Genomic DNA, 20298 nt, shown 5'->3' on the forward strand with positions numbered 1-20298 from the left:
ATAAATTCCCCCAAAACAAATTCCTAATGAATGGCATAACACCATGTAGATATGAGAGAGAACTGTCTAGCTGGAAATAGAGTGATCAAATTACTCTACACCTTAGACTAGACAGACAACGTAAAGCCCATTTCTTCTCACATCTGCCTGGATGGATTTCATAAAACCACCATAAAAAGGATTCTGCATTTCCTGGGGAGAAAACCTGAGGCTGCATAGGTCTGCTCCTCTGTTTGAATTGACCCTGTGTGTTCAACTGCTCAAACTGTGCCCAAGCTCAGGCTTCAAATGACTCAGTGACTGCTCCCCTTACTCTCAGGGCGTGGCCTTGCCTCCTGCTCCCTGAGACGATCGAAAGGATCTGACACTGGATCCCTGGGTTTCCCTCCATCATCTCACCAGACTGTTGCAGCAGCACTGCCCAGATCCCCTGCCTGCCACGGCGAAATCAGGACTTCTCTTCCCAGCTCCTTACTCAAAGCTCCAACTTGCCTGATGGGAACTCAGACTTCACATGACCAGACTGCTCATCTTTCCCCCAAACCAGAAGTTCCTCTTGGCTGTCCCTTGTCAGCTGCAGACATCCCCCTTCTTGCAATCACCATCCTTCTCTTGCCTTTCTCTTGTGTTCAGTCAGAGGTCAAATCCTGTTTATTCTACTTTAGCAATACCTTTGCATCTCTGTTCTCCTCTTCCTTCCTGTTTCCAGGCTATTGCAGAGCCTACTGAATGCTCTCTCTGCTCCTAGCCTTCCTATCACCAGGCCCACCCACTGATCCATCCTAGACAGCGTTGCTATTTCATTTCCTGGTGCACAGCTCAAACCTATCCACTCGCTCTACCACCCAGTGGCTGCCAGGTACCTTCAAGTTGATGTCAAAATACCTTAGCTTTGAAAGCCTGTCATAAATTGACTCCACCTATTCTGGGCACGCGGGGGGCTGGGGGTGGGGCTTCTTTTCCCCTTTTGCTCAAATACCACCAGTCAGATGAGGTTATTTGTCTTCACCTATAACCACCTCTATTTTCTCTTTGCTCATTTCTCTCTTTCTATCCATCATACTCTGAAATGAAATGAAATACTCCCAGCCTTCAAAAGTCTCACTCAAAACTGGAAGACCCTTTGGCGTTCCCATTGTGATTCAGTGGAAATGAACCCAGATAGTATCCATGAGGATGTGGGTTCCATCCCTGCCCTTGCTCAGTGGCTTAAGGATCCAGCATTGCCGTGAGCTATGGTGTAGGTCGCAGATGAGGCTCAGATCCCATATTGCTGTGGCTGTGGTGTAGGTCAGCAGCTGCAGCTCTGATTTGACCCCTTGCCTGGGAACCTCCATATGCCATAGGTGCACCCCTGAAAAGCAAAGAATTAAAAAAAGAAAGAAAGAAAAAAAAAGTGGAAGATGGCTTAAGCTTTCCTCCTGCCTAGTTTCTCTCCTTCCACCCCTGCTTCAAAAGAATTGCTTTTTTTCCTGCCTCTTCTGTTTCATTCCTGTAACACACATTTCTGCCTTGTGTCAGAATTGTCTGAAGTTTTCCTATTTTGTTCCTCATTTGAGCAGGTAGCAGACTCCACATCCCCGGCTTCAGGAGCAGGGTGAGAAGCAGATGATTCTGGCTTTTGCTTTCTAAAAGCAGCCAGAGGCCCACAGGGAGGACAGAGTTTGAGAAAAGGTGAGTAGCTTGGAAAAACAGGGGAGAAACACTAGACTAAAAGGAAATTCTCCCAGCTGCGGTGGGAGCAAGTTCGGCAGGTTCTGCTTTGCGGCAGGGGCCCTGTTAGGGTAGCACTCGGGGGAGCTGAGGCCAGAGGCAAGGACGTTCTCAGTGCTGGCCAGAGGCAGCAGAGGGCCACCAGGTGTGAAGGGGCTGTGGGAACAGACACAGTGTGATGGGCTGGTTAGAGGGGACCTTCCCCAAAGCCCTTGTCCCCGTATAAGACCTTGAAACTTTAATACACTTTCCTCCTCCACCACGCCAACCCCAAGGTTGGGAGAGGAAGGGAGCAGAGCAAGAAGGGACATGAAATTTCCCCCTAGCCCAGCAGGATACGGGTGGAGAATTTTTAGATTATTGTGAAAAACAGAGACCACCTTTCTCATCACCTGAATTTATGCATCGGTGTTCATATCACAACGTTTCCCTTGCAGCAGAGAACCTGACTTCAACAATCTTTAGACCCACTGCGTGCCAGGCCCTGCTCTAGACGGACAGAGATGCAGCAATGAACAAGCCCAAAGACCCCTCCTCAAAGGCATGGCATTTTGGTGAGTGGTCAGTGTTCAAACGCACACATGCCTCTAGAGATACATATCAACAAGGGCCAGAAAGAAAAGAAAAGCATCGCGGGAAGCAAGCGTGGCGGGAGGTGAGGGTATGGGGTTGGTGGGGGCAGGCCCTCCTGACAAGCAGACCCTGAGCAGAGTCCGAAGGAAGGACAGGAGGGAAGCTAGTCTGTATTTCAGAGAGCTCACTACCAAAACGGCAGGACCAGCCAGGCGCCCAGGCTCTGCCCAGAGAATAAAGCTCAGGATCTGTCTGGGAGGAGGGGCCGGGACTGGCAGAGTCCCGGGTGGCAGGAGATCCAGGTAAAGACTGGAAACGTGCTCAGCTTTGTTCCCCCGCAGGGTGCATCACACACAATACGGCTCAGGCAGTACTTAGGGAATCACCGGGGGACCGAGCATCACGCATTGCTATTGATGCTGCATTGAGAAGTAACAGATAACACACAAAAATATACATAAATACATGTGACATAAAAATGACCCATATGCTCATAGCCCAGATGTAACCACTTTTAAGCTTTTACTATAGTCCTTCTAGTCTTTTATTATTTGTAGATCCTATTTTTTTTTCACATTTGAGACAATAGTATGTCCTGTGTTCTTCACTTAATCCCATTGCGATTTTCAATATCCTTTAACTCACTTAAGATACCTGAGTGATACTTTAGTGTATCTTTAATTGGTTTCAGCAACTCAGACAAAGTAGTCACAAGGTGACTGGCTCTTTCTTAAGGGCCACAGTGGGTGCTCAGCAGCCACTGACTTTTATGAGGAGAGGGATCCAGGGCCACCTGTAGAGAGAGGGGAATGACAGCATGCCAGCCCACGTGGCTCCAGGCTGCAGGATGCCCTCTGCTCCCTCACATGGGGAATGCCCGCCGGGCTTCACAGCGCCCAGGGCTTGATCATCATTAGGAAGATGGTGCCTTGAACCTGCCTCTGTCCATTAGGGCTCGAGGCACTGGAACATTTCCTGGAGAGTCATTTTGTTCCTCTTAGGTGTCTGCTTCTTCCTCAAGTAACTGCCTCCACCTGCTCCTGATTCTCTCTCTGGGTGAATGACTCAGCTTGATTTGGAATCCACAACTTGTGGCTTCCAAATGAGCCAGATCACATTGTAACACAGGGACATGTACCTCAACCCAAGTCAAACCACCTAAGAGAACAATCATACGTTAGCAAACATAACACATATTTATTTTCAATGTCCAGGATTATAAACTCTTCAACTATGAAAAATAAACATGTGCCTGGGTTTAAAACATTCGGAAAGGGCTCAACAGAAATCAGGCAAAACCCCAGCTCTTTCCTGACGCGGATTTCTCTCCTTTCACTGAGTCCTGGGAGAAATATAATGGGCATGTTCACGGCCAAGAGGGAGGACTCCCTTAAGTGTTTCTGGAGTAAATGCAGATACTACAGTGGACCAACACTGTTACTGCCTAAAGATGTTTTGGCTGGTTGTTGAAGCTACTTTTTTGTCCATGAGCAATGAATTAATGTATTCAAGACTTGCATCACTGAAAGGAAAACAAAACCAAAGCAGGACAAAATTAGTAGGAAATTTAAGGGAAAAAAAAATTACAACCACCAACAAACGATCCTCGGTTTGGCTGAGATAATTAGAGCCAGACGGGGGGAGGGAGCCCAGGTGACCAGATGGTGGGGACGTTTCTAAAGGACAGAAGGGGCTGTGCCTTGGCCAGCACAGTCCTAAACCTGCAAATCATTTCAAGTATCCGCGAAGTAGTCCCTTACTGCCTCTTTCTCTTCCTCCTGCTTCTCTTGCTCGCGCATCTTTCCCCATAGCAATGGGGATGTTCCAGGCTGGAGCTCTTCCAAATGAGGAGGCACCGGGAGACAGGGCTGGGTACCAAGACTGAGGAGCCGGGGCAGATGGCAGATGGAACAGAGCAAAGCATCTGGGATTTGAGACATGATCACCTACCCAGACTCTGGATTTCAAAATAAGACTCTCGTCTCAGAGATAATAAAATATACCTTCGGTGGCTCAAAGGCTGTCCTACAAGCAATTCCTGGTGGGGTGTTTCTTTGAGCTTAACCAGACCTGCACATATCTTCCGTCTAATTCTATCATGTGGCTTCTAATGCCTTCATATGTAGCCTCTGGCAACAAAGCCATTTTCCAATTGCTAATATCCTCTCCCTTCAGCACTCATCCTGCCAGAATCACTTACAGCTCCAGGTCTGAATCTTCCCAGAAAAGAGATTTTTTTTTTTTTCCTTTGGCGAAATGGTTTCCGACAAACAACCCTTTCTGCAAGACACACAAATATAAAAGTTCTGTTCCTTACAATCAGCACAAGAGTGAAGAAATTCAGGATCTTGGTGCTCCAGATGCAAAAGTTCTTTGTGTGGTAATTTTTAATTTATGCCCCTTATCACATGTGGGACTTCAACTATTTAGTCAAGAGCCGAGTCTGCCCATCACATCGACAGTCTTGTTAATGCTTCAATTCATGCTGGAAGCCCTTCCGAGAAGCTCCATGAGCTCTATAAGGACAGGGACTTTGGTCCACTGTGTTCAACCCTGTATTCACAGCTTCTAGTAGAGTAGCTGGCATGCCTTTACAAGCATTCATTAATATTTGCTGTAGGAGGAACTGAGGTATTTCCTAATGGGAAACTGAAAGTCTGGCCATCTTTGAATTCTGTGGTGTGTTGTGTGAAACAGAAGTGTTTCTCTAAGCTGGGGTTAAGGAGGAAAATTCTGACCTAGTTTCACCCTTAGGAAGCCACCAGACTCTTCGAATAGATTTTTATCTAGCTTACTTTAAATGTGCAGACTACCACTAGGTATTTAGAAAGTCAACCCTTTCTTCTATTACAAATAAAAATTTCATTTTGTGTCATAGCAGCAGCCCTTTGTCAGTTACCAGCGAAGCCCTGCCTGCAATGACAAACAGACTGCTCACCCTCTGTTATGCCTATCAAGAGGATTCTGGACTCAGGTAAAGGGATATACTTCAAATTACATAGGTTAAGATGAATTTTTCTCAATTCTCTTCATCTTTGAGTAAAGTAGGATGTATCATTCTGAAACTACTCCCCATTGTTTTATTTTTAATCATTCTTAGCAATATGACCCAGTGGTTGAGAATCTGAGAAAATATAAAATTTCTCCATCTGCTTTTCACTGAGAAGAACGCTGATTTAATAGAACGCCAACGACTGTTGGCCAAATCCCAGAGGAAGCTGTGCGGTGATTCTTGAGTGACTTTTTCAAAGTCTCTCTCATATTTATAATGAAATTATAAATGAAAATCCAGACTGCCGTATAATATTTCCCAGAGAGAAAAAAGTCTGTTCCAAAGGTGCTGACAGCTAAAGAGAAAACCAGTGGGGCTCTCAACAGTAAAACGGGCTCGGATTAAAGAGGCAGAACTGAATCCTTGGACTGAAGTTCAGATGGGGACCTAAGAGTTTTCTGGGTTTTCTTTGAACCTGAGCGTGGGGAATATGTACCAGCCAGAGGTAAAACCAATTGATGATGATGTCAGACCTGCTTCTAAGAGCGCTTTCTCCACTTCGAAACTTGCATATGGAATTCCAGTGAAAAGAACAGCATATGCATCAAGAGATCTCCAATGTGCCACTGAGGATTTGCGGATGGAATTTCCACGTCCCTCCTGTTTTAATACTTTTAAAACCAATTACCGTGAAATGTGGATGCGATCCAGTTGGGGACTTCACCTGCGGATGTGGCGCTCTAGAAAACGAGCAAATCAATGGACCATGTATCTTAGACAACTGCTGTTTAATCAATTAACTGTTCAGTATAAACTATTTTGTTCACGGCAGCAGAAGTGACCATCTATAATTACGGTGTGCCTATTACTGAAATATAAAAAATGAAAAATCTTCCTTTCCATGCCTTCTCATTTTTTCTGACCAGGTGGAAATGTAATTCACGCATATCTTCTGGGATTCAGCCCCCCGCATAGGAAATGTGATTTAATAGCATCTAAGCTTCTGAGAGTTAAATGGACTTGCCTATTGATTTCTTACCACTTTAGCAGGGTTATTAGAAATGTATTTTGTTAATGGGGCTGACAGTGAGGTTGACAGTATAACAGCATTACCACCAAAAGCAGCTTTGATTTTTGCCTTTAATTAGAATTTTCATACCATAGCGGCTTGGATTTCCCTGGAATTCGTGCTTTAAAGGGATTATGTTGACGATTAGGCAAGTGGAACCCTCGTGGAAAAAGGCTGGATATTCACCTTAGGAACTGCAGCCCCGTGTCCCTCCTGGCCAAGTTGCTTGTGAATGTTTGAGGATTTCTGTCACGCTCAAAGTTGCCGTGAAAGCATAGAGCCGCTAAAGAAAAATCCTCCCGAGGAAAAGGCTGGGAGTTGGCATGGCAACGGTAAACAGGACCCAACCTTTCCCACTTTAGAAAATTCACACAAGCCTAAGAGCTGGACCGTGGAATGCCAATATGATCTGCATATCGAAAGATGAGAAGACAGCAAAAGTGCTGTTTAATGACTTAAAGAACAAGCCATCAGAAAACAGAGTCGAAGGGTGATGTTAGCGAAGAGCTAAAGAGGCCTTCATTCTTTAGTCCAGTGGAAGCAGAATATCAGAGGGCTGAGATGGGCCAGTGGGCATTGTGCTGGGCCAGGCAGCCTTCCAGCTCGGAGGTGGACCAAGGGGGACTGGCTGCACAGGCTGAATATGACCACTGCCCATGAGTCAATTAAAGTGCTTCGTAATTAAGGGAAAATGGTTTCTAAGGAGCATTGCCTCCATAAAAGGGATTTGGAATGAGACCAATGATAGAATGAACTGGACCTCGGTTTGAGCCACTGCACTATGCGGCAATGTTGGCTGTGTCAGCAGCTTCTTCCTCAAGAGAAAATCTGAGTCCTTTTCACATGAAGAAGTGGAGGGCTCTTTCCAGACAACTTCAGATGACGTTAATGACAGAGACAAGAGGTACTACGGAAGCCTCCTCCACCCCACCCCCATACCACGTTTACACCTGCAAGAGGTGACTGAAGATCAAGCCTCAAGGTGCTTGAAATTCATTTGGAAGAGAAAAGGCTAGGATATCCACGCATGATAGTTTAGAATAGTTATTATCAGGTAATAACCAGTGCAGGTGGACACTCTCCAGATCCCAGAGTCTAGTTTAATTCCATTTCAGCCATTTAGATCCCTGCATAAGAACTTTAGCAGGTAAAATGCCAAATTGGGAATGAGACAAACATTGCCAAGTATATGCCTAGACAATACTTTTTTTTTTTTTTTCCTTTTTAGGGCTGTACCTGCACCATGTGGAAGTTCCCAGGCTAGGGGTCAAATCAGAGCTGTAGCTGCGGCCTACACCACAGCCACAGCAATGGGGATCGGAGCTGTGTCTGCAACCTACTCCCCAGCTCACAGCAATACTGGATCCTTAACCCACTGAGAGAGGCCAGGCATTGAACCCTCATCCTCATGGATTCTAGGTAGTTTTGTTACCACTGAGCCAATGATGGGAATCCCGATACTTTCTTAAAATGGAAATGTCCTTATTGCTCTTACTGATTGAAAGAGAAGATTGAAAGCAACTTAAATATCCATTATCTGAGTCTTCTTATATAAATATGATGCCTGCCTTAAAAGAAAAAGAACAAAAAACTAGAGAATGAGGAAGTTCACCTTGTGCTGACACAGAAAGAGCTCTGTATCACTCAGTGTTCAGACAGGAGAGTAGAAATCACTGAATGTATTTCAAGCAGAGAAGGATGCAATGGAGGGAACTGGTTAAAAAATGCTGGAAGGGCTGAGGAGCAGAGAAAGAAGACAGCTGTTACTGAAAGACTGGGAAGCTGCCACTGTCCCTTGGCTGGATCCTATGAATGGATACTCACTGCCAAAGTTGCTGGAATACCCCCAGGCTTCTGGAGCTTGTAGCACAAGCAGTCAAAGCCAGCTGCATGTCCCTGATGCTGCCAGTGGCACAGGAAACCTCTTCTTCCCACACAGGAACCTACTACCTATCCCTCCCATTGAAGAACCTAACAAGGAAACAACTGGATGAGTGTCTGGAAAAGAAGATGAAGGATATGTAGGAGGATGAATTAGGACCTAAGAGCCAAGAGACACAATCCAGTACATCCACTCTTTTGCAACTCATATTCACACATTCCATTGTATCCATCCAACATCATACTTCTGCCTAACAGAATGCAACTCTATTCCTCACATAAATGAATGCAGGCTCTCATTCTGTCCCCAAAGGGGGAAATGCAGTGTGACGACTGTGAGGAGGCAGCCTCAACCACTGTGTTCACCTCTGAGTGATGTCAATTCCTCTTCTCTTTTAGTCACCCTAACACCTCGGATATTCTGCAACCTAAGGACTAAATCGTAAAGTGACCCACCACTGACACTCAATGTTACACATAACAAGGAAAGAAAATATGCAGAGCCGCCATAGTTCTTGCTTTGGTAACTGGTAACAAACCTAGTTGATTGATAGTGATAACAGTTGAATAATAATCGTTTTTTGTTTGTTCGTTTTTTGTCTTTTTGCCTTTTCTAGGGCTGCTCCCAAGCATGTGGAGGTTCCCAGGCTAGGAGTCTAATTGGAGCTGTGGCTGCCAGCCTATGTCAGAGCCACAGCAATGAGGGATCCGAGCCACGTCTGCAACCTACACCACAGCTCACGGCAACACCGGATCCTTAACCCACTGAGCAAGGGCAGGGATCGAACCGGCAACCTCATGGTTCCTAGTTGATTTGTTAACCACTGAGCCACCCGACGGGAACTTCAGTTGAATAATAATTGTTAATGAGCTTCTTCTACTATCTCTTCCATGTTCCCTTTGCCTGTAACCAACACCTCAGTTGTCTGGGTGGGGCTTCTTCCTAGGAAGATGATTTAAACCTTCATTTCTAAAGCATCCGAGAGTTTTTAGTAGTCTGGCAGGTTGCAATACTAGTCCAATAAAATTTTTTTCCATAATGTAAAGAGTTCAATGTAATAAACCGGCTACCAGGTGGCTGGCTATTCTGCCCGAGGAATGATCTCACATGACAGCTCAGCATTGGTTTCTGCTGTCAGCAGATTAGGCATCCAGCAGTGACAATAGCCAGAACAGCCTTGGTGAGGACAGGTGCATACTGTTGAGCCATGCGTGGCCTCCATTCCCACCGCATTCTACATAAGGCTACTGAACAAGCCTCAGGGTGACTGGGAAAGGAGCTGACCGACATCCACAGAATGGTCCACTCTGTCCAACTGATTGCTAAGAGCCTTGTCCTGGATGCCCCATGGAGAGCGTTCACATGTGATGGCACCATATGGAGAGATTCATCTGCAAACCACTTCCTTAGACTCCCAATGTACCAAAAAAACCTCTGGTCACCCACGAATTGGTACAAACCCCTGCCTCTGGCCATCTCTCCATCCAGATAAAGTGGACAACTGCTCAGGGGTCACCAGGAATAGCATGCAGCATTGAAATTAAGGTTGATCTACATGTATTGGTCTGGAAAAAAAATCTCCAAAATTACTTAAGTGAAAAGTATCAAGGTAAAGAAGAGTACATGGTAAGCTTTTATCTGAAAAAAAAAAAAAAAAAAGGCAGGGAATAAGATGATACATAGAGTTACATAGAAAGCATATATACTTATATGTGCATGAACATTTCTGAGAGATGTGGGCTTATTTCCACTGGATTTCCTTTCCCTTCCTTCCTTCCTTCCTTCCTTCCTTTCTCTCTCTCTCTCCCTCCCTCTCCCTTTCTTTCTTTCTTTTTTACTGTCGTACTTGTGGCATATGGAAGTTCCTGGACTAGGGGTGGAATTGGAACTGAGGCTGCTGGCCTACGCCACAGTCACAGCAACGAGGAATCCGAGCTGCATCTGTAACCTACGCCACAGCTTGCAGCAAGGCCAGATACTTAACCCACTGAACGAGGCCAGGGATTGAACCCACATCCTCACGGAGACTACATCAGGTTCCTAACCTGCTGAGCCACACTGGGGACTCTGAATATCTTTTCCAATGTTTCAGCTGTTTTTAAGAAGTGTATTTATTATTTTTCATTAAAATTTAATAAAAATAGAAAAACAATTTTGCTGAAAGGAAAAAAGTAAATTTAACATTCTGTCTGTGCATTATTTCACTAATGTAAAGACAAATTTCTTATATAATGCTTAAAAGAGAAATACCACTATTTTCTAAGTTATTTTGGAAGATAACGGGAAAGAGTCCTTTTAAACTGATTTTTACTGAACCAGCAGCGTCTTTATTCAATAATTTGCAGTATTGGGATGTAAATTCTCATTATGTATACCCAATATAAATGATCTTTTGTTTTAAATATAATATTTTAAGTCAACTATAATTCAATTACGAAAAAAGATTTCTACTTTCAAAATGTATTTCTGTTGGGCATACAATAGGAATTTCATAAAAATGTTTTGGGTTGAATCAGATCAGTAATTAGATAAATATCAACCCTAAGCATTGGGAAATGGAATTTAAATACAAAACATTATCCCTTCTTATTTTTTTGTCTTTTTGCTATTTCTTTGGGCCGCTCCCGTGGCATATGAAGGTTCCCAGGCTAGGGGTCGAATCGGAGCTGGAGCCACCAGCCTACACCAGAGCCACAGCAACGCGGGATCCGAGCCGGTCTGCAACCTACACCACAGCTCACGGCAATGCCGGATCGTTAACCCACTGAGCAAGGGCAGGGATCGAACCCGCAACCTCATGGTTCCTAGTCGGATTCGTTAACCACTGCACCACGACGGGAACTCCCCTATGCCTTCTTTTAAAGATGAGTTTGTAGGTGTGTATATACATATGTGTATTGAAGGTAGATGAGCATCTTTTTATTTTTAGCTTAGTGAATAGAATATAAGGGTGCCATGAACTAGCAAACCATTTGATCATATAATTAACAATGAGGAAGTTATCAATTAGGGATGGAAAGGAAAATGAGACCAATCTCCAGAAGCAGAAGTCATCCTTGAGGTTGGAGTTTAAAAATACATCTATACTGAATTCAGAGGATATTTTAAACATAAAGGTTTTCATAGTCAATAGTTCTTAAAAAAATAAAGAACTATCTATATATATATCCATTGGGTACTTCTGAAAAGAGAAAGTGGAAATTCATCACTTTCAGTCTGTCAGCCTGGAATCTCTCATTTAATACTTTCATGAGCCACATTCGTATTGAAGCCCACATTGATGATCTTGATGGATGACAGACCTTGAACTGCCTCCTGAAACATCAGGTAAGACGGCATTCCTTTCTGTTTTTAGCATTAAGCATACTTACGGTAATCAAATCTTTTGAAAGCTCGTACACTGTGCAACATAATAGCATTATATATAATAAGCTCTTCATTTCCCAACCTTAAGCATATTTTAAGCATTAGGAATTTTCTGCTATTTGTTTAAGCTTGTATGTTTTTCCTTTCCCTAGTTTATGGAATTATTTATAAGTTACACAATATTCATGCTCTGTGCTAAGTGCCACTTCTCTTTTGCAGCTGGAATACAAGTACCTTCTTCTGTTTCATTATCCATTTTAAAGCTTACCTGAAGCTAAGGAAGTAATCATTCATTGTGATGGACTCTCTGGGGTGGTAGCATATTGTCAAAAACATTAGGATTTTGTTTTTAACATTGGGTCTAGTTGCTGATTTTTTGTTTGTGAACAGACAATGATATACAGGCAATATATAAAATCTTCACACTAAGGTACAATTATTTGTAGGTAAGAGCTACACCTTGACAGGCGTCCAAGATGAAAAAAGCTGAAACTTGGTTTGCTGACAAAATGCTCATCTATTTGAATTCCAAGAGGAATTGATTGATGGAGCATTCTCATACCTATATGCAAGTCTATGCATGATGCTTCAGATAAGCATTTTCCAAACATTATGGTGCATAAGGAAGCAGGTGCGGATTTTGCTGCCAGGCAGAGTTGTATTCACAGGTCTGGGATGGGACCAGAAAATCTCACAAGCTGATGCTGCTGGTCCACAGACCTCACCTTGAATAGGAAGGTATAGAGTAGGGGTCCTCAATTCAGGCTGCATGTTATGGGGGAACCTAAAAGGAATACAGATGTCTAGGTCCCACTTCAGATCAACTGAATCAGAATCTCTGGGCATGTGATTCGGGCATTGCTTTTTTTTTTTTTTTACTGTTCCCCAAGTGCCATGGAATATGTTGAAGCCATAACCCCCCAGTGCAGTGGTATCTGGAGACGGGATCTTGGGAGGTAAGTGGGTTTGGATGAAGTGATGAGGTGAGGCCTTCATGGTGGCATTAGCTCTTATAAGCATGGCCCTTACAAGAGGAGACACTAGAGAACTTGCTCTTTCTCTCTGCCAGGTAAGACAGAGTGAGAAGGCAGCTGTCTAAGAGCTGGGAAGAGAGGCCTTATCAGAACCTGACTATGCTGGCATTCTGATCTTGGACTTCTAGCCTCCAGAACTGTGAGAAATCAAATCTGTTGTTAAGCCACACAGCCCATGGTGTCGTGTTAGGGCAGGCTGAGCTAAGATACCAGGTGATGCTAATAATATGCAGCCAAGGTTGACAACCACTGTTGTAAAGGGTACTGAGGTGGCATGATCACAACTCTGTTTTAGGATATTTACGACCTATTTGGGGAGTTAAGACTTGGGCCTATAAAAGTAATAGGTAGCCAAGTATAAGACTGGGTTAGAGAGGTAAAGAGTATTAAGAGATCCAGAACAGGAGAGCAGACAGGGTTGGGGGGGGAGAGAGAGGAAGGCTGGGTCACCATTTAAACAGTCTTGCACAGTATGCACTTCTTTCCATCTGGCTTCTTTTACTCAGCATGATTATTCTGAGATGTACCCACATTACCACACGTATCAACACAAAGTCATTAATTTTTATAGTTGAGCGACATTCTATGGATATACCACAGTCTGTTTATCCATTTAATTGTTAGGGAACATGTGAGTTGTTTCCAGTTTAGGGCTATGAGAAATAAGGCCACTATGACTATTCTTCTTAAAAAAATTTTTAAAAACATGTTTTCATTTCTCTGGGGTAAATATCTCCAGGTCATGTTTCTTGGCCTTTCATCACCTTGAGGTGATGTTTCTTGAGATAGATGTATGTTTAACTTCATAAAGAAACAGCAAAACAGTTCCCCAGAATGACTGTATCATTTTATGCTCCTCCCAACATTATACAAGAGTTCTTGGAGTTCCCATTGTGGCTCAGTGGTAACCAACCCAACTAGTATCCATGAGGATGTGGGTTTGATCCCTGGCCTCACTCATTGGGTCAGGGGGATCCAGCATTGCCATGAGCTGTAGTATAGGTCGCAGAAGCAGCTCTGATCTGGCGTTGCTGTGGCTGTGGCACAGGCCAGCGGCTGTAGCTCCGATTCAACCCCTAGCCTGGGAACCTCCATATGCTGCAGGTGTGGACCTACAAAAAGCAAACAGACAAACAAAACATGAGTTCCAGTTGCTCCGTATTCTCACCTTAAGAACTGTCAATCTTTTTTTTTTTTTTTTTTTTTTGGTCTTTTTAGGGCCGTACCCGAGGCATATGGAGGTTCCCAGGCTAGGGGTCTAATCTAAGCTGTAGCTACCGGCCTACACCAGAGCCACAGCAATATCAGATCCGAGCCGTGTCTGCGACCTACACCACAGCTCACAGCAACACTGGATCTGTAACCCACTGAGCGAGGCCAGGGATCAAACCCAAGTCCTCATGGATGCTAGTTGCATTTGTTAACCGATAAGCCATGATGGGAACGCCAATATTTTTTGTTTGTTTATTTTAGGGCTCCACTTTGTTTTAAAGGTCATGCACTCATCTATGTGATGAGATCAAGATAATCAAGAAGCAATTTAGCATAGTAGTTGAGTATTGAGTCCTTGGAGTATAATCTGGAAACATAAAGAGAATTACTAATATAGTAACCCATTGACCTAGCAACCAACTTTTAGGAACCTGCCTACATTTATATCTGCTCATGTACAAGATAATAAAGGCACACACTTAATCACTGCAGCATTGATTGCAACAATAAAAGCTTAGAAAGAATGCACGAGTTCCATAATAGGCAGCTGGTTGAATAAACTGTGGTACATTACACAATGGAATTATGAGAAGTTCTAAAGAAGGAATAAAAAATGTTTGCATGCACTGATACAGACAGAGAGATCTCCAGAATATAGTATTAAATGAAAAAAAATAATAAATAAAGCAAGGGGTATGTGAATGAAGGGGGGCATTAAAATAAGGCTACATCCCCAACACATCCACATCCACGTACTCATACATGCAAAAAAATCCCTACTACACTGGACATATAAATAAGAATCTAATAAAATAGGGTTATGTATAGAAGCAGGGAGGGGAGTATGGGCAGAAGTAAGACTTCTCTATGAATATTTTCCATATAATTTTGATATTGAAATTTATAAATGCATTACCTATGAAAAATTACAACTAAAAAAAAATCCTAGAATTGAAAAATCCAAACATATATCAAATTGGTAAAATGATGACAGAAGAATTGCAGAAAGAAATACCCTGATTTGTGAAAATCTTTAAGCTCATAATGATACTCTAAAAAAAAAAAAAAAAATCAGTTGCCATCACTGAGGTGATTATTAAACTCCTCCCTTTAAGAATTGACAATTAGGGGAGTTCCCGTCGTGGCGCAGTGGTTAACGCATCCGACTAGGAACCATGAGGTTGCGGGTTCGGTCCCTGCCCTTGCTCAGTGGGTTAAGGATCCGGCATTGCCGTGAGCTGTGGTGTAGGTTGCAGACGCGGCTCGGATCCCGAGTTGCTGTGGCTCTGGCGTAGGCCAGTGGCTACAGCTCCGATTCGACCCCTAGCCTGGGAACCTCCATATGCCGCGGGAGCGGCCCAAGAAATAGCAACAACAACAACAAAAAGACAAAAGATTAAAAAAAAAAAAAAAAAGAATTGACAATTAGGGAGTTCCTGTCCTGACTCAGCAGTAACGAACCCCAGCTAGTATCCATGAGGATGCGGGCCTCGCTCAGTGGGTTAAGGATCCCGTGTTGCTGCGAGCTGTGGTGTAGATCGCAGATGCGGCTGGGATCCCGAGCTGCTGTGGCTATGGTGTAGGCCAGCAGCTGCAGCTCCAATTCGACCCGTAGCCTATGAACTTACATATGCAGTGGATGTGGCCCTAAAAAAACAAAAAACAAAAAAAAAAGAAAGAATTGACAATGAAAGGAAGAGGCAGTCCAAAAGGCTTCCCCAGTCGAAAATGTTTGTCAGGGTAACCAAACAGATCTGGTTGACTGGGGAAAGCATCTCGTCACTAAGAAAAGCACCTAATTAATGTAGAAAAATGACAGCATTTGAAAAACATCACCATTTCGTGATCTCTAAGGCATATTAACTCCAGCAAGGATTGTCAAATGGAGCTGGCCAGTAGGTGAATAGCTGAGGGGAAGCCGCACATCTGCATGGGGTTAAAGGAAATCCACATGGCATACTTTCTGGTCACAGGGGAATAGCATCCTTCTCTAGCAGCAAGCTCAGGCTGCTATCCCATAACCAGAGGACAGTCTGAGTTTTGGCACATGAGAGTGGAACCCAGATGGCATGGGCCTCCTGATGGAATGCCATCCGAAACACACAACAGCACTCAAAATGTATTCATGTGACTTGACGAAGCTCTTTGATATAACTTCCGATTTACAGGAAATGTAGGGGACAGAGGAGCATGCTAAGCGACCACATGAGGAAGCAATCAGACAAACATCGAGAAGGAAAATTAGTAAATGAAAAAAGGACTGTTTTAGATTTAAAATACCCAAGGGACATAACAAAGCATTAAAAATGCACGGCCCAGACGTAAATCCTGATTTGGACAAGCCAGCTTTGGGAGAATAGTTGGGGAACAATTAGGGTTATTTTAATATGATTGCAGTATTAGATGCCATGAAAATTTATTGATAGGGAAAAAAAGATTATTAAAGGAAAGCAAGCTATTTACAAATTATGATCTTGTTCGAGCATAAAAAATATGTGTGTGCATGAAAAGATCTAGAAATAAATATAATAAAAGACTCATGCTTCACAGTTTCTGGTTGGTGGGAGTATTAGTTTTCTACTGCTGCCACACAAATTACCAAACATATGGTGATTTAAAATGATAAAAATGTACTGTCTTACAGTTCTGTGGGTTAGAAGTCCAACATGGTCTCAGTGTACTAACAATCAAGGTGCTGGCAGGGCTGCCCTTCTTTCTGGAGGCTCCCTTTCCTTTCTTTTTCCAGCTTCTAGAGACTGCCCACATTCCCTGGCTCATGGTTCTTCCTCCCTGTTTAGAGGCAGCAACAGCAGGTTGAGTTCTTCACACACTGCCTCGCCTTGAACTTCTCTTCTGCATCCCTCTTCCAATTATTAGGATCTTTGTGATAGTTGGGCCCATGAGGATAATCCAGGGCACTCCCTCATCTCAAGGTCAGCTGATGAGCAACCTTAATTCCACCTGCAGCCTTACTTCCCCTTTGCCATGCAACTTAACATGTTCACAAGTTCTGGGGATCAAGACACAGATACCTTCGAGGGGCTACTAACTAGCCTACCACAGTGGGAACATGGTATTTATTTTCTCATTGTTGCTCTCTGGATTTTCTGGGTTTCTACGATGTACAAATACTGCTTCTATAATAACGAAAAACTATTCTTCATTTAAAAATAAGTACAGTAATATTATGGAGAGCATGGCTACACACCTATAGTAAGAATAAAGAAAACACATGACCCAGAGTTCCTATTGTGGCGCAGTGGAAATGAACCTGACTGGTATCCACTAGGATGTGGGTTTGATCCCTGGCCTCTCAGTGGGTTAAGGATACGGACATTGCCGTGAGCTGTGGTGTAGGTTGCAGATGCGGCTTAGATCTGTTGTGGCCATGGCGTAGGCCAGCACCTGTAGCTCCTATTTGACCCCTAGCCTGGGAACTTCCATATGCTTCGGGTGTGGCCCTAAAAAGCAGAAAAAGGGGGGGGGGAGACAACATGTCCCTAATTATATGTAAATAAGGATGGGTGGCTTGGAAAATTTTTACTGACAGAATCCTATTTTTTAAAATGCTGTAGTTTAAGGTGTATGAAGTGGCAGATGATATAGTCTGAAAAAATGTTATGTATCAAAAAAATGACTCTAGTGATGACAAAGGACCCTGGTCAAAGATTCATTTGAAAAGTGAATGACAATTTTCACAAAATGTGATTTCAAGTTCTAGCTCTGTCACTTAACAGCCGTGTGACTTTGTGCCAGTTTTTTAACCTCTCCTTGTTTCCATTACATTATCTATAAAAGAAGTACTTTCCTCATAGAGTTACTGAATAAGTAAATGATTTAATACCTCATCAGGCTTAGAACGATGCCTGGCACATGACAAACACTCTGTAAATGCTAGTCATGATTGGTTATTATTCTGGCAGGTGTGTGTAGCCACCTGTTTTGGATGGAAAAACCACTCTGGAATTTTAGTTAAGCTGGTACTTATATTCCATCACCTCTGAAAATCATGACAGTCATGCACTAATTATCAATGGGGTTCTTACACCCCAGGATACTAGAGTAATTACCCTGAGGGTGTCACTTATTGGAGTTTTTCCCAGACGGCTGGGTTCCCAGGAAACACCCTATCAGGGTTAGCACGATGGCTAAATAATAATTTTGAGGCATCAACAGTCATTTAGCCCAGAATCATCAATATTCCAAATGTACTTAAAACTATGAGATTCTAACACCTGACTCTATGCAGATGACATGCTACTATGCATAGAGAACCCCAAGGATGCCACACAAAAACTACTCAAACTGACCAATGAATTCAGCAAAGTAGCAGGATATAAGATTAACATTCAGAAATTGGTTGCATTTCTGTATACTAACAACGAAATATTAGAAAAGGAATACAAAAATGCAATACCTTTTAAAGTTGCACCAAAAAAAATTACATATCTAGGAATAAACCTGACCAAGGAGGTGAAAGACATATACTGAGAACTATAAAACATTAATCAAGGAAATTAAAGAGGATTCAAAGAAATGGAAAGATAGTCCATGCTCCTGGAACAGAAGAATTCATATCATTAAAATGGCCACACTTCCCATAGCAATCTACAGATTCAATGCAATCCCTATCAAATTACCCATGACATTTTCCACAGAACTAGAACAAACAATCCAAAAATTTATATGAAACCCTAAAAGACCCAGAATTGCCAAAGCAATCCTGGGGGAAAAAAACAAGCAGGAATCATAACTCTCCCAGACTTCAGACAATATTGCAAAACTATAGTAATCAAGACAGTGTGGTAACTGGTACAAAAACATACATACAGACCAATGGAACAGAATCAAGAATCCAGAGAGAAATCCAGACACCTATGGTCAATTAATCTTTGACAAAAGAGGCAAGAATATAAAATGGGAAAAAGACAGTCTCTTCAGCAAGTGGTAAATCAGCTGCATGTAAATCAACGTCTCCTGTTAGAAAGAAAAGCCTCATATGTGCTAGTTTGACAACTTGAGGGCAAAGAAAACAAGTTTGCCAGGACTGTGAGAGACTGGAGACAGCTTCCACATATGTTATTCTGCTCATTGTGAATTTATATTAAATTAATCGGATACCATGAGTTGTTGAGATCAGTCAAGCATAAAGCCCACATTTGAAGGATTTTCTCATTAACAAATTCTATGTGATATTGAATAATGTTCCATATCATTCAATGTAATAGATTCCTTAATGTTTAAAACTGGAAGGGATCTTAGGGATCATTTTAATCTAGTGTATCTCAGACTAGATTAATGGTCCTAACCACCACCTCTTCTTCCTCCCTCCCTCTCTCTCTTTCATTTCTGCAGGATTTTTTTTCCAAGCCTTGAGCACACTCTTGTACACTGTGACTCTCCAAGACCAAGACCTGGAATATGACCCATCCTGACTACAGAACCTGCTTCACTTTCGATCTCATCATTTTTTAATTTCGCAAGGGCTCCTACAGATGATAAGAACCCTCTAGGCTGGATGATAATCACACTTTATAGAACATGATGCACTGGGTACACCACCCAATCTAGAGCTGGCTTGGAATCTAGGTTTGTTCCTACAGCTATCCAGAGAGAACCCCTGTGCTACAGACTGTATGCACTGGGCCTGGGCAGCCTGGAGTGGAGCGAGGGAACAATTAAAAGATAGAAGCAGAACCTATAAGGAAAAGGAGGAGAAGCAGTCACTGAGAATATGCCTTTCTCCTCTTTGCCTTTCTGCTCAACCGAACATTTATTAAAGATCTGAAATATAAGAAAGATGATGCTGGGGGTTACAGAGGGCACCAAAAAGCTGTGCACAAGACTTGGTCTTATTGAGAACAGACTTGGGGCTGCTGAGGGAGAATGGGGTGGAAAGGGATGAATTGGGAGTTTGAGATTAGCAGATGCGAACTAACACATACAGAATTCGTAAACAACAAGGTCCTACTGCAGAGCATAGGGACTATACGCAATACCCTGTGATAATCCATAGTGGAAAAGAATATAAAAAAGAACATATAGGTGTAACTGAATTGCTTTGCTATAGACCAGAAACTAACACAACACTGTAAATCAACTAAACTTCAATAAAATATTTTTTTTTTCTTTTTTAGGGCCACACCTGCGACCAGGCTCAGGGTCGAATCAGAGCTGCAACTGCCGACCTACCCACAGCCACGGCAACATGGGATCCGAGCTGCTTATGGCACATGCAGCTTATGGCAACACTGGATCCTTAACCCACTGAAAGAGGCCAGGAATCGAACCCGAACCCTCATGGATACTAGTCAGAGTCTTAACCCGTTGAGCCATGACAGGAACTCCAATAAAATAATTTTTCTACAAAAGGTCTTGGTCTTGCCCTGGAAGGCCTCAGATTCTCACTGAGAAGGCACACATGAAGTTAAAATGTTAGCAACAATCCTATTGTCTT

The 20298-nt window shown here is 43.0% G+C and overlaps 2 long non-coding RNA genes across 3 annotated transcripts in view; one reads left to right on the forward strand and one right to left on the reverse strand.

Annotated features, from left to right (window-relative positions):
* Positions 1-20298, reverse strand: part of LOC125117690 (uncharacterized) — a 61614-nt gene that overhangs the window by 29314 nt on the left and 12002 nt on the right. The gene's annotated exons all lie outside the window — the stretch shown is intronic.
* Positions 1370-6170, forward strand: LOC125117691 (uncharacterized). Of its 2 annotated transcripts, none has more exons than XR_007132688.1 (4): positions 1370-1674; positions 2151-2267; positions 5165-5260; positions 5387-6170. It is a non-coding gene; the product is annotated as an uncharacterized LOC125117691 (long non-coding RNA). The 2 variants fall into 2 exon arrangements; XR_007132689.1 differs by having other exon boundaries at positions 5168-5260.

Source organism: Phacochoerus africanus, chromosome 16, assembly GCF_016906955.1.
Source record: "Phacochoerus africanus isolate WHEZ1 chromosome 16, ROS_Pafr_v1, whole genome shotgun sequence".
Classification (NCBI taxonomy): domain Eukaryota; kingdom Metazoa; phylum Chordata; class Mammalia; order Artiodactyla; family Suidae; genus Phacochoerus; species Phacochoerus africanus.